We start from the raw sequence: 15729 nt of genomic DNA, 5'->3' as shown, positions 1-15729 counted from the left end.
GCAACAGAAAATATTCCAGTCCAGGAACCAGTATTGTTAGGAAGGAGGTTTGTTGCCCAAACTCTTAGAAACTAAGCTGTATGGAAAAGAAGAAAGGTAGACAGCTACCAGAGAAAACACTACTGTGAATGACAGCTGTCATTGTGGTGGTCATGACAATACTCATTGTTGTGGGCTGTTGGGGTGTTGTTGGTGTTGTTGTTGTTGGTGGTGTTGTTGTTATTATTGTTGTTTTGAGACAGGGTTTCTCTGTATATCCTTGGCTGTCCTGGATTCACTTTGTAGACCAGGCGGGCCTCTAACTCAGAGATCCACCTGCCTCTGCCTTCCCGAGTGCTGGGATTACAGGTGTACCACCATGCCCAGCTGGGTTTTTTTTTAAATAATCAACTTCAGGGGTTGGAGAGATAGCTCAGGGATTAAGAACATTGTCTGCTCTTCATAAAGGGCCAGGTTTGTTTTTGTTTTTTTCTACATGGACTCCTCTCAAATCATTTATTATTCTTCCTGTGACTGTACAATTGATTTTCTTTTTTTTAATAATTATTAATTTATTCATATTACATCTCAATTGTTAGCCCATCCCTGTATCCTCCCATTCCTCCCTCCTCCCACTTCCCCCCTACTCCCCTCCCTTGTGTCTGTGGCTGAGGGGGACCTCCTCCCCCTGTATATTCTCATAGGGTATCTAGTCTCTTCTTGGTGACCTGTTATCCTTCCTGTGAGTGCCACCAGGCCTCCCCATCAAGGGGACGTGGTCAAAAATGGGGCACCAGAGTTCGTGTGAAAGTCAGACCTCCTCTCCACTCAATGGTGGAGAATGTCCTGTCCATCTGCTAGTTCTGGGTAGAGGTTCAAAGTTTACTTGCTTATATTTTCCTTGGCTGGTGCCATAGTTTGAGCAGGACCCCAGGACCCAGATCCTCCCATCATAATGTTCTTCTTGTAGGTGTCCAGGACCCTCTGGATCCTTCTATTTCCCCATTCTCCCATGCTTCTCTCACCTAAAGTCCAATAGGATGTCCTCCCCTCTGACCCACTTTCCTGGTAAGTAAAGTCTTTCATAGGACATGCCCCTTGGGCTAGTGTCTCGATATAAGTGAGTATATACCATTCGTCTCTTTTTGCTTCTGGGTGAAACTCACTCATTATAATTTTTAGTTCAATCATTTGTCCAACAGGGCTTCCTCAAGACCCAGCTATTCCACTCCTTGGAATATACCCAGAAAATGCTCTACCACACAACAGGGACATATGCTCAACCATGTTCATAGCCGCCTTATTCATAATAGCCAGAACATGGAAACAGCCTAAGTGCCCCTCAGTGGAAGAATGGATAAAGAAAACTGTGGTACATATACACTATGGAATACTATTCAGCTATTAAAAACAAGGATTCCCAACATTTGTGGACAAATGGATTAAACTAGAATTATCATAATAAAGGACCCAGGTTTGATTCCCAACTACCTACATGGGAGCTCACAACTGTCTGTAACTCCAATTCCAAAGCTTCTGATACCCTCACACCAATGAATGCACATAAAGTCAATTTAAATAAATTGTTAAAACTATCAACTTTAATAGGTTATATATGAGAGGAAAAATTAGTTTAAAAATAAGGGAAAATAAGAATTCTTGAGGAACCAAAGTCCTCAGAGGATAGAAAGATCCAGAGCACAGCATTGTTCTGGGACAGGAAACTGATAACAGTGAGATCTCAAAATAGCTACTAAAAGCCACGTATGGAAACCAGGTGAAGTGCTCCATCTGGTCAACCTACACTTACACAAGAAGGAGAGTGTGAGAAATTGCTGTATGGATTCAAAGTTGTTCATAACTAGAGCCATTTAACTCAGCACAACACTCCTCTGAATTACATCACTGTCACTACTTTGGCTAAACTCCCACTGGCTTAATTTCAGAAACATCCTTCTACAAAAATGCCAAGTTGAAATGAAGTAACACATCGTGATTTCTTTATAAAAGTGAACTAATTTCAAAGGCCTGCTCCCTGCAAAGGACTTGCAGGCTGCCTTTCATGGGCCTGACTGTACAGAGAGGTGTAAGAAATAGGAGCATTGGACAAACCACATGGCTTTTAAGATGCCTTGCTTTACTCGATAAATATGTTCCCAAAAACCTGTTTTAAACATGAATTTGTGTTATAATAGCAACACAGAACCAGAAAAAATAACTGTGCCACTGACTATTTGTGTGTTCTCAAACAAGTTACTAAGTAGGTTATTTGGTTATAATTCTCCACCGGGGTTAAACTTTTCTGCTCTGCCTGGCCTCAGCTGGTTGCCTCAGAGAGCCAGCCTAATCCATCTGGATGACTCAAAAATTGCCTTAGCCATTACATGTAATACCAGGGCCTGTTTTACAGCCACCACCTGTTACCACACTTCATAGATATATGGATAAAGTATAGGATGTTTTTATTCTTCCACTGGTTCAAGGATCAAAGAGTAAGGTTGCCAGATTTACAAAATAAAAATAAATCACTCACACGCTAATACCTATCTCACAATGAATATTTTTAATGTAAGTGCACCCCATGCAATATGTAAGTTACATGCACTCAAAATTATTAGAAAATTATTCTTCATTGATCTGAAATTCAATTTAACTGAACACCCTATATTTTAACCTTAACCAAAATGATATTTTATGTTCCCCTTGGCTTTGACAGACTTGGATATAAAACTCAAAGTAACTGATTAAAGCATCCAGTACAAGATCTTTCTCACCTACACATACATACAAACACACCCACCAGCATGCACTCGCCTCTCTTTTTAACCCCAAGCCTTGTTTTACTTTTAGAGCAGCAACTTAATCTAATCCTATTAAAGTAAACTAATTTAAGTTCAGTCATTTCTCAGGCTCCTTAGGTTTGTAACTGAATAACAGTGATGTGTAAATCCCTTTCCAATTTCTCTCCTGATGATCTTCTCCCTAAAGGTGAGTCTAAGACAGAGGAGGGTTCACATAGGGAAGCTGGCAAGTAGACATATTCACACCATCTGCATCTGCCTTGGTTCTCTACTGACCTCCTACACCTGATGCCATGACACCCATCTGGTCTTCAGCATCAGGCAGTGCTTACTTGAAAGGAAACTGTCTAGTGTATGACACTGTTGATTCCTATTGCCTTCTGTGGCACTGGGGATCCCAGAAATATGTGGTCTGCTGCCACATATTTCCTCCATGTGATCATGACCCTTGATCTCTGCTGATTTTTTTCTGATTTTTATATTATGATGAGGTCTCAAAGTAAGTAAGTGTGTGTGTGTGTGTGTGTGTGTGTGTGTGTGTGTGTGTGTGTGTGTGTGTTTTGTCAGCCAGTGTTGGCTCACACTTTAATCATACCCCTTACAAGGCAGAGGCAGACGTATCTCTGAGTTTGAGTCCAGCTTGGTCTACAGAGTTCCAGGACAGCTATACAGAGAACTCTGTCTCAAAAAAGTATATATATATATATATGATATATGATATCATTATCATATGATAATATGATATATTATATATAGTATGTGTGTGTTTATATATTATCCCAGAAATGAAAAAGAAATTCTGAACTGACACCAAGGGCAAGAAACAGCCACTCCTACCCTAAGGCTCATGGGCAGTTATGTACTCTTGGGGCCCATGCAGGACTGTAGTCTTACTGGCCATCTCAGATATGCCACACTCTGCTGGACTAAGTCCTAGCAAGGCTCCATGCTAGGACAAGTGTGGAATAGCAGGAAACCACATGAAACAAGCCGTGTTGAAGCTTCTACTTCCCTCCAGCTCTTCTCCCTAGTTTGAAGGATGTTTCCTGAGGTGACAGGAAAGGGTGAAGGGAGGCAATCCAGTTAGAGCTAGAAAAGCTAGCTTGCCTCTTCTTAGAAGATATAAAGAATGTCTCGTTGTTGTTGTTGTTATTATTATTATTTATTGGAAAATTGATTTAACTTTTCTCCAGAGTGGGTGGTCCAGTGTGGGAAAAGATATTTTAAAAGGAGAAAGAAAATGAAGAATCTGACTAATGTCTCAAATTAAAATCCTGCCACAAAATCTTGCATTTTGATTCTAGGAGAATATCTTTTCGATTTCATGCTACTTGGAAATCTAGCTCTGCCATGCCAATTTCCCTTCTTGATAATTCTTCATCAGCAAGTAGCCACCGAGAACCCTCCAGACTACTCTAGTGCCCTGCCAAGGACTGGCTCCCCTTTGTAATTACTCTGTACCCATCCCCGCCTCTTATTTTAAATAACGCCATAGCCTGTATGAACATTAGGAGTATAATTTTTGGTTTCTGTCAGAAGAAATGGGGAAAAGATTGACAGAGAAGGACAAGGGCCATAGTCCTGTCAAATGTAGCCTGTTTTCACTCATCGGTTTATGGTTCAGGCCACAGATCCATCATATACTGTTAAAAAAAATAATTAAAGACCGAGGTTGAAGAGCAGGTACTCAGAAGTCCACAGAGATGACATAGCTTCACTGCCCAAGAATCTCCAGGAGTTGGCGTCTCCTAATGTCTCCACTTCTCTACCAGTTGTCGAGGATGAAAACTTGCATGTGGCCTAGTTGATGTTTGTTTGTTTGTTTGTTGTTTGTTTCTCCATTACTGTGATAAAAACCTGACACAAAGCAACTTAAAAGAAAAAGGGCTTCTTTAGCTAACAAATCCAGTTTACAGTCCATCATTGGTGGAGAAGTCAAGGTGATGGGAACTTAAGGAAAGTAGTCCCATCCGCAGTCAAGGAAAGAAAGAAAATGAATGCATGTATGTTTATTACTGCATATTTGCTGTCTATTCTTTTAAAGTGCAGGTCACAAACTCAGGGAAGGCCACCACCCACCGTGGGCTGCTTCTTCCCACATTGATTGAGCTAATTAAGGGAGGGAAATCCCTCACAGGCATCCCAGCTCACCAGCCTTATCTAGGCAATGCCTCACTGAGACTCCATCCCTGCGATTATACATTATGTCACAATATGCATAGAAATCCCTCTGTTAGATGTGGGTAATGGTCACTTATGCTTTCTTTGTTAAAGTGACTGTGACTCTACATCAGAGCACATTAGTGGAAAGTCTCTTTACATAATGCAAAACTCTGTGTTCTTTCCATAAAATGGCTTTCTTTGTAATTCTAATATAAAATGGTTTCCATGCATAAAGAACACAGCTTTCATCTTGCTGTGTGACAATTTATATGTGCTTTTTCATTTTCATCAAACTGGCCTCATACACTGGTGGGATTTTATTCATGAATATATTGCTTGTGTTTGTGCTTGAGAAGAAATAGTTCTCAAAATAATAAAGTACTTTTGCCTTTACTGAAGGCCGGCTCCAAGTCAAAGCCTTGACATGATTTAATACACTATCTTATTATTTTTAATGCACTTGCCTTAACAAAAAAAAAAAAAAAAAAAAAACCAAGTCCAAACATTCCAAATTACTGCTGAGTAATCTGAACTGCCCTATAACAGGATGCTCTCACTCCATTGTTTATTCCATTCCTGGCCCAAAGGAACCTTTTCAGATATGTTGTTGAACTGGAGTAAGAGGGATATTCACATGGATGACTAGGAATAAAATGAGTTGTAGTTTGACACACAGTGGTGCACACCTGTAACTCGGAATAGAGGTAAGAGGATGCTGAGTCCAAGGCACATCTGAGATACCTAACAAGACCCTGTCTCATCAAAGAAAATATGGGGGTTAGGGAAATGGCCCAGTGAGGAAACTGCTTGCATTACAAACATGAGGACCTGAGTTTGATGCCCAGGACCCACATTAAGAAGGAAGGAGGGCCAGATAGATAGCTCAGCAGGCAAAAGTGCTTTTTTTCAAACCTGACAGTCTGAGTTTGTTCCCCAAAACCCACAGTGAAAAGAGACAACAAACTCCCACAATTTATCCTCTTACCTACAAACAGGTACCGTGACACATGTCACTCCCACCACCACACATACATACACATATACACAAAAATGGAAGAATAAATGAATAAATAAATAAGGGGGGGTGTGTGCGTGCGTGCGTGCGTGCGTGCGTGCGTGCGTGCGTGCGTGCGCGTGTGTGTGTGTTTTAAGGTCATGATGTATAATGGCAGTTGCTTATAGTCCCGGAACAGGTAAGGTGAAGAAAGTCATATACTTGGGGTGTCCTGGCCATCTAACCCATCCTATTTGGTGAGTTCCAGGCTAGTTATAGGTCTCGTCTGAAAAATATAAGGTAGGAGGAACCTGAGGAACATCAAGGTTTTCTATTAACCTACAGAGAGACAGAGACAGAGACAGACACAGAGATACAGAGAGACAGATACAGAGAGACAAAGAATAGGATAAAGTAAAACTATAAGTCATGATTTTGAAGTACTATTATTCTTATAAAAAATTTAATTGTTTATATTAAGATGCCATAAACTCTATTATTATTTATTTGATAATTTCATACACTGTATTTTGGTTATATTCACCCCAGCCCCAACTTCTCTCAGATCCACACTCTACTCCTATTTTCTACTCACCCAACTTTGTGCCCACATTCTTTCTTTTTGAAAATGCATGAAATCCAATATGTGCTGCCCATACATCCATATATTCTTGGATGTGTGGTCTTCCACTGAAACATGCCTGACCCACCAGAAGCTGCATTCTTACAGAAGATTGACTCTTTTTCTTCCATCACCTATCAATTTCCTTCAATTCCTGAACTCAGAGTGGGACTTCAGGCCCATGTCCCCTCTCCATGCTGGGATTTTATCTGTCCTAACATTGCCCAGCATGTCAGAGCTGCCCTCTGTGCCCTGTGCTCACCAACCTCCTCCAATGTTTACTGTCTTTCTGCCCCTTTGTTCTACAATGATCCCTGAGCCTTGGCAGTAGGGAGGGGGCATGATATAGAACCATTTATGATTAAAATACAATGAACTTTTAGTACTGACCTAATTCCATCAATTTAGAATAAGTTCATAGTGAGAGGTAGCAAATAAAAATGCTGACCATAGCTTTAATTAACAATCATAAGCTACATATCATTTCCAGTGTCCATAATTCTTCAGATATACTCTTATTTTCAGAGAAGTTCAAGATAATATAAAATATACCCTATCAGCTATTTATCTACCTTAACTATTTTTTATTATCCTGAAGTAGAATTACCATTTTCTGTATGAATGTTTTTAGCACCAAAACTCATTTTTAAAATAATGAATAATATAATCTACCTAACTTTAAAAAAAAAAAAAAAACCTATTACCTGTGTTCTTCACTGTCATCTCTGGTTTTTCAATCTACTCTAAAGCTTCATGCATGCACCTGCATAGCTCACTATCTGACACTCCCAGAGCTGTCTGTGGTAGAGCACTTGCCTAGCATGAATTAGACCATGCTTGATCTCCAGCACTAAAGGAGGAGAGGAGAGGAGAGGAGAGGAGAAGAGAGGAGAGGAGAGGAGAGGAGAGGAGAGAAGGAAAAGGTAGTGGAAAGGAGACTTCTAAAATGTGGTGAGTTGTCTCCAAATTCACATGTGATTTAGGCAAGACAAAAAGACAGGACATTGTGGGGACATGAGAAACAGAAGGAGGTCCTCACTAGGGAATCCGGTTTAAGCCTCTCACCAGCTCAGAAAGAACTCCAACACAACCAACAACTGCTTAAGGCCCTTCTCCTTCCACAGCTACAAACCTGCAATTTTTTAGGAATCTCACCAGAAACCCCATTTATGCCAACTTCCTTATGCAGCCCTCACAGTTCCTGCTTTTACTTTATCAGATTATAGTTTCACTCAAGTCCTCTCCAGAGAAGAGAAGAGAGAGGAAGGAACAAGTGTTTCTTAGCAAGCTTTTTAAGCTGCAAATTAATAAACACCAAAGTGGTACACAAGGCTAATATGAAGACACTTGTGACTCTCCCTTGAGGAGACTATGCCCACACTTGGGTATGTATCATCATTCTAAGACCACTTTTCCCCTTAATCCTTATATTTAAGAAGCTATCGGGACTTGAGAGATAGCTCAGTGGTTAAGAGTACCGGTTGCTCTTCCAGAGGACCCAGGTTGGATTCTCAGCGTCCACACGGCAGCTCACGACTGTATCCAGTCACAAAAGATCCAACAGCCCTCTTCTGGCCTCCACGGTCACTGCACATGCATAGTGCACATACACACAGGCAAAACACCCTTACACACAAAATTATGATAAGATCTATAAGTGTCTTTTAATAAACTGTGACTATGTCCTTGAAAACCCATCCATGCTCTGAGGTGTGATTTCATGCATATCTTGAATATCTTCCTGTTTTGTTGTTGTTTAAGATTTATTTTTTGTGTATGAGTACACTGTATTCATGCGTGCCAGAGGAAGGCATTGGATCCTATTACAGGTGGTTATGAGCCGCCATGTGGTTGCTGGGAATTGAACTCAGGACCTCTGGAAGAACAGCCAGTGCTCTCAACCACTGAGCCATCTCTCCAGCCCCCATCTTCCTGTTTTTAATAAAACCTCAACACTGCTTCACAGCAGCTGGTCCTAAAATCCTTTTCTGCATCAGCTTGCCTAAGTTACAGTTCCTACATGACTAGGAGAACTCCTGAGGTCATAGGAGGTGACAGTATCCATCTTTGTCTCCATCTTTGTGCTGCTGACATAGTCATTACTGAAACCATCAAAAGCATCCTAGTCATTGTCAATGACCCTCACATAAAAGCTGGCTGGGGAAATGGACAGAACAGTCCATAAGAGAAGACTACGGAAATACAACTTCTGCATTAGGCAAACAAGTTCAAATAAAATACACAACTTACGCTTGAAGGCAAACCAAGGACTAAAATACAAAATGAAACCTCAGAATAGTCTAAACAGCTTCAGCCCATAATCTAAGTACTTCCAGCCAACAGGCTCAAAGACACTGGAAACCCTGCCACAGGTCATCTGCTGGTGCTGTTTGAGGCAGCCACAGACCATTACCTGTGTAATTGCGGATCTGTCTAATAGACCCATACAGCTCTTTTGGAACAAAGATTTTATAATGGAGTATATGATAAATACTGAACTGTGATGATACCAGATGCTATAACATTAGGGGCTGTGTTTATATTGAGAATATTAGCATATGTTAACTCTGTATGCTTATAGTCCCAAAAAAAAAGATGAAAAATCAGACTCATAAAAATACAAAGTATTAGCTGCATTACATGTTGGTACTGCGACATCTTGATATAGTAAGTGATACTAAAAATATTCCACTAAAAATAGTCTATTTGATTAATGAATGTGTGCCACTTGGCCAAAGAAGAATAGCTACTTATAAAAATTCTAAAAGACCCAATCTTAAATGTAATATTAACTCTCAAAAATATTGAAGACATTGATTTATTTTGTTGCTGTTTGAAACCAGAATCTATGAAAGTGAAACTAAATCTACGTGAACCCTTCTGCATCACTGAGTGGAACAAGCCCACAATGCTGGTGGTGTTGCCCCTCACCTGAATGTATTTCGGCAATCAGTGTTTCTGCAGCAGTCACGTTTGGAGGATGAGATATAACATAAAAGCTAATTAGTTTCCTCTAAGCTTGAAGCTGTCTAAATATGTTGCAGAGACCAAAAATTAGTATGCTTTTTAAAAATAAAGGGACAACGTGAACTTTTGCTACATATTAAATCAGCCCTCTGGCCCTCAGCTCCTCACAAACAGTCGTCTCCAGAAGGCTGCAAGGCTTGTGCACAGGTTTCAAAGTCTGCTTTAAGAACTCTGGCCTCTCATGTCCCCTTGATAGGGAGGTCCAATAGCACTCGGAGGAAGGATAGCAGACTACCAAGAAGAAACTTGATACCCTAGCATCATATTCAGGGGGAGGAGGTCGCCTTTAATCACAGTTATGGGGAAGGGGATTGGGGTGTGAAAGCGGGAGGGAGGGAGCAATGGGAGGATGCACGGGATGGGATAGCAATTGAGATGTAATATGAATGATTTTGTTTTTCAATTAAAAAAAAAACAGGGAAAAAAAAAGAACTCTGGCCTCATCTGAGCAGCCCCAATCCTCCCTCTGAAACTTAGTCAGGAACACAGTTGGTGCAGTCCTGGAGAGCTACCATTAATACCGAGTGCAGTGACAATAGCAGTAACACTTCACTTGACAAAGACTCAGCAACAATCATTGTGATGATCTTTTGACTGTGAACACCGGAAGAGATGCACACATGAACACATGGGTTTAATAAGAATATGTCTGAGATCATCTTTAGTTAAATGGTAAACAAATGACTCAGCTTGATTTTTCTAAAGCAAATGCTGCTGAGGCAATACTAAGTGGTCCAATCTGTTTGGCCAACTGAGAGTGGGCAATCCAGATTAAGTATGACTTTCTCCCCTTCTTCCTCCTCCTCTTCCTCCTCCTCCTCCTTCTTCTTCCTTCCTTCTTTCTTCTTCCTTCTTCTTCTTCATCCTACTCCCTTTTCTTCTTTCTTATCCCTTTGAACTGCTTTTTACATTTAGTCTCTTCTCAATCATTTATGACAAAGTAAGATAGTTTGACAGTTTCTACAACTGTTAAAACATGTGATCTACAAAAACATTTGATGTGCCAATATCTGTTTTTTCACATGAAAAATAATTTTCAAAAACTAGAGTTTAAAAGACAAATAAAATTGACAAACTTTGGCTACATTGCAAAAAAAATCAGAAATAAGAGAGAACGAATCAGAACTTATTCCACAGACATGCAAAGGCTTATAAGAGACAAGTATGAACAGCTACATGCCAGTAACTTAGCCAATATAGAAGAAATGGATAATTGTCTAGATAGATGCAGCCTACAGACATATGAAAACAACCATGAAGACATAGTAGATAATAGTAAGTAGGAAGATTAAAGAGCCAGTCATGGGGACACATACTTTAATCTCAGGACTCAGGAAGCACAGAGAGGCAGATCTCTGTAAATTTGAGGCCAACTGGTCTACATAGTGAGAACTGTCGGCCTAAATATTGAGGCCTTGGCTAGGGGAAGGGAAGAAGGCAGCAGTGATGGTAGCAGCACCAACCACAAAGTCTCATTCAAAGAAGCTTGGGCCTGATGATTCACTCTGACTTCTACAAATCACTTAAAAGGAGCTAACGTCAATCATTTCTAAATTCTTCCTAAAGTTGAAAAGGAGTGACCATTTTCAAACTGACTTTATAAGGCCAGCATAATCCTGATATGAAAGACAAGGGCACTACAAGAAAAAAAAATTGCATGCTGGTATCTTCGATAACCATAGATACAAAACTCAATACAATCGTAACAGGTTGATATCAGCAGCATAAGAAAGGACCACCAGGAATGGTCTAGTGGGATTTGTCCCCAGGATAAAAGAGGACATATACAAATTACATATACATACACATACATGTACACATATACATATACATATGAAAATTAATGAACAGGATATAATTCATTAGCAGAGTGCATGACAAAACCAAATGAACTTCTTAATCCATATAGGAAAAATCTCACAAAATTCAATATCAGTAGGAACAAAGTCTTCTATTACAATAAATTTCTCAAAAAACTGGATATAGGAAAAAACAATCTAACAAAGGACATACATTGCAAGTGCACAGTTAACATTTTCCTTGGGGGTTAAAAATTAAAATTTTTTCCTCTAAGATTAGGAACAAGACAAGGATGTCCAACAGAATTCTGGAAATCTTAGCCAGAACGATGGAAGAAAAGGAACCAGAGACACTCAAATCAGAACTTAGGATTAAGTGTCTCTCTAGTATGAGAAACACTGGAGACAGTAGGAATCTTCAGGTAGAAAAGAGCAGAAGAGGGACAAATGGTACTCTCTCGCATCTCCATGATTCGCAAACACAGAAATGGAGAAATTATTTTTTAAAAAAATCAAGCAATATAATTGGACTTAGAGCCCTGAACTAAGGAGCAGGGGAGGGTAAAACCATGACCCATTCCCCCATTCTATTTTTATATAAAATAAAAGTATATTTTGGAATAGTTTTCAGCCTTTAAAAAAGACACAAATCCTACCATTTATAAGATATATAAAAACTAAGAGGGCATTATACTAAATTAAAGCCAGACAAAGTCAAACATTTCAATTTTATTTGTACATGAAACCTAACAACATAGGACACACAAAAGCAGAGTAGATGAGCAGCTACCATGATCAGAAGAAGGGAAATAAGGAGACATTGGCCAAATGTTCCAGTCACAAGATGAATAGCTTCTGCATTAATTAGCTTTACATGTTAGTCATTTTCACTGTATTCGTACCCAAACCATCACATTATTACTTTGAAAATTATATAATTTTAATTTGTTGACTGTATTTTGTTCAAAAGCTTGAGAAATAAAACACAAGCTATAAAAAAATGCAACAGAGATAGTACAGTAAAGTTGGTACTATGATGTTGGGTTTTGGGGTTTTGTGTTGGGTTGAGTTGGGTTGGGTTGGGTTGGGTTTTTGTCCTCCAAGGGCTATTGTATTGGAAGCTCAGTCCTTATTGTGATACAGTGAGAAATGGTGGCATTTCTAAGAAATAGGATCTGGTGAAAAGTCCTTAGTTCATTAAGGAAATGCACTTTAAAAACTACCAAAAAATAAAATAGATGGAGCTAGGTATTTTGACAAGTGGAATAAGCCAGATTCAGGAAGACAAATAAGTTCACTCTCATGGGCAGAATCCAGCTATTTAGAGCCATGATGTAGAGGGGACACTGTTTGGAAAGAGGAAAAGAACCCATATGAGGGAGACAGGGAGACAAGGCAGGGCATGGAGGTGAATATGATCAAAAAGTACATTGTGTGCAGGTATGAAAATATCATAATGAAATTTATCATCTTGTACAACTAGTCCATGCTAGTAGAAAAGTAAGTTCGAGAGAGATAGGCAAACATTCTCACTGCTAACTGTCGTGGGATTTTGCTCCCTCAATGCCAGCCCTCGTCGACAGGCTTACAGACTGGGTCAGTCTAAGACATGCACAAGTAACCATCACACTAAAGGAAGGCTGAAATGTTTACCACCTCTGATATTCCTGTCAGCACTGTAGACGTTAAAACAACTCATAACAAAGCATTAACTATTTCAATAAACATTTCCCACTATAAAGTAGCCATAAGCTGCCCACGAGGCAAGTTATCGTACAGTAAACAACCTTGTAAAAAAAAATAATAAATCTCTTCTGGTTCATGAAAACCAACTCAGAAGTGCTCCGTTCAACAGCCTCCCACCACAGTGATCAAATTGACATCAATAAACTGAACTCTAAACACAGCAGATGGAAACAGAAGAATAAGCCTTTGACTTAAAATATGTCTCTGTGTTTTTACTTTTCTGATTTAATACAAGAGGCCTACTTGTCCTGAGTATCAACTACCAAAATGGAAATCAAACTTTAGATGGAGAGTCATTTTGAACATTCATTTTTAAGTAAAGGGTAGGACTCCTACATAAAAATTCATAATTTTCTTCATACTTTAGCTATAGAAAAAGAAATTACCCTATAAAAAATCTGTAGTTTATGAAGTAGTGAAAGTGCTTGGATGGCTACAGCAATAAGCTGGAAATTAAGAAACATGAATAATTCAGGATCTGCTGACTCAGACTAACCTTTAATAATGAATGCAACCCTCTGTGTATGCGTGTGCATGTGTTTCTATGTGTATGTGTTGTGCATGTATGTGTTTATATGTGTGCATGTATGTGTTTATGTGTATATGTATGTGTTTATATGTGTGCATGTATGTGTATATGTGTGCATGTATGTGTATATGTGTATGTATGTGTTTATTGTGTGCATGTATGTGTATATGTGTATGTATGTGTATATGGGTATATACATTTTCCTTCAGATAACATTATTTCTTCTTTATGGTTTAATAAAATTCTGTTGTATATAAACCACAATTTCTTTCTTTGCTTACCTATTGCTAGACATCTAGTCTGGTCCCTTATCTTATCTGTTATAAGCACTACAGCAATCAGCATGAATGTACATGTATCCCTGTGATTACCCTCCATGCTTATTTCTGTATACCTACATATGAGGGAAGAAATTTTTAAGTAGAAATAATAACATCTTCTTTACAATGTGTACATAAATAAGATATGAGTCCAAGAGAATGAAGCATGTTAGGGATGGATTGAATTTTGGTATACCATGCTACTATATAATTCAACATTTAAACACCTTGTAATGAATTCTTCACTGATTCTGAAAGGCTTGGAGATCTTCAGAAGCAGATTTATAAGTGTCATAAATAATAGTTTTACTTGACTTGATAAATAAGAAACAGAATGTCATCTAAGATAGACATGAATATTTTAATGTTGCAGTCTTTGGCTCACTTGCTCTTAAAAGGAATAGTTTAATCAGAATTCTTTCAAGGGAGCTGAAATCACTACAGAGAAAGGAGGGATCTTCTCCCAACTGAGCAATTAACATATTTCATGTAACAACGCCATTGATGTGAATCTCCTGATTGTAGATTTTTCCGAAGCTCTGTACCTCCTATCTCCCGTTTCCAATTCCAATTTTTCTTAGAGTGCACCTAAGTAACTCCAGATGCATGCTGATATTTAAATGTCTTCAGTAAAATATGTGCTGCCCCTACTTTCATGAAGCTCCAGGGAGGGATTCCTCTGCCTTGCATTGCTCTTCAGGCAGCCCCAGGACAGTGGCGTCTGACTCCTTCCTTTGCACAGATCTTCATGTGGCTGGAGTCTGTCACCTTCCTCTTTGCTATATACCACCAGGAAGCCTGGCTTTGCAAAGTCTTATATCCTCAGAGTTCTTAAACTCAAGGTTAAGCCTAGATTATTTTCTTTGTGGTTAGCATTACCTATCTAGAATTTTTTTTTTTTTAATTTTTATTTGTAGTCAATAGAGACTGGGTGCATTGAAGGTATTCTAAAGGAAAATTGTGAGATCTCCACATGGCATGTTTATGTAATACACTTATGGAATAAATATATACAGACTATTATGATCAGATTAATATGCCAAGCACCACCTATACTGTATATCGAATTCCTAGAATCTATTCTTAACTACAGACCACACTCTCTGCTATTTGCCTCTATAAATCTGACTTGCTTATATTTCAAACATAAGTAAAATAACAGGTTCTTTCTCTTTCTCAGATTATTTCACTTAAAGTCCTTCCAGTTCATTTGTATTATTACAAACAGAAGGATTTATGTCTTTAGGGGAAAAGAATATTCTGTTTTGGGCCGATATGCCATGTTTTCTTTCTATTATTTTTAATTTATCATACAAAATATGGGTTTATATACAGCACTTCATACAAATATGTGACAATGCTCTGTCTTCATTGAATCTCACATTTCCCTCCCCCCCATCCCCTTCCCGACTCTCTTGCTGATCCTTTCTGTTTCTTTAATTGTATGTATTTATACTCTACTTCCCTCTTAAGATCTCTCCCTCAAAGTCCCCTGGAGGGGGAGACCTGGTGGCACTCAGAGGAAGGACAGCAAGTAGCCAAGAAGAGACTTGATACCCTATGAGAATATATAGGGGGACGTAATCCCCCTCAGGAACAGTCATAGGGGAGGGGAATAATGGGAAAATGGGGGGGGAGGAATGGGAGGATACAAGGGATGGGATAAACATTGAGATGTAACAAGAATAAATTAATAAAAAAATGCAAAAAAAAAAAAAAAAAAGATCTCTCCGTCCTCTTCCATGGTTT

General features: G+C 39.0%; 1 protein-coding gene across 1 annotated transcript in view; it reads right to left on the bottom strand.

Annotated features, from left to right (window-relative positions):
• Ctnna3 (catenin alpha 3) overlaps positions 1-15729 on the bottom strand; it is a 1456883-nt gene that overhangs the window by 1301084 nt on the left and 140070 nt on the right. The window lies entirely within an intron of this gene.

Source organism: Acomys russatus, chromosome 11, assembly GCF_903995435.1.
Source record: "Acomys russatus chromosome 11, mAcoRus1.1, whole genome shotgun sequence".
In the NCBI taxonomy this organism is placed as follows: Eukaryota; Metazoa; Chordata; class Mammalia; order Rodentia; family Muridae; genus Acomys; species Acomys russatus.
This window is presented reverse-complemented; position numbering and strand designations above follow the sequence as displayed.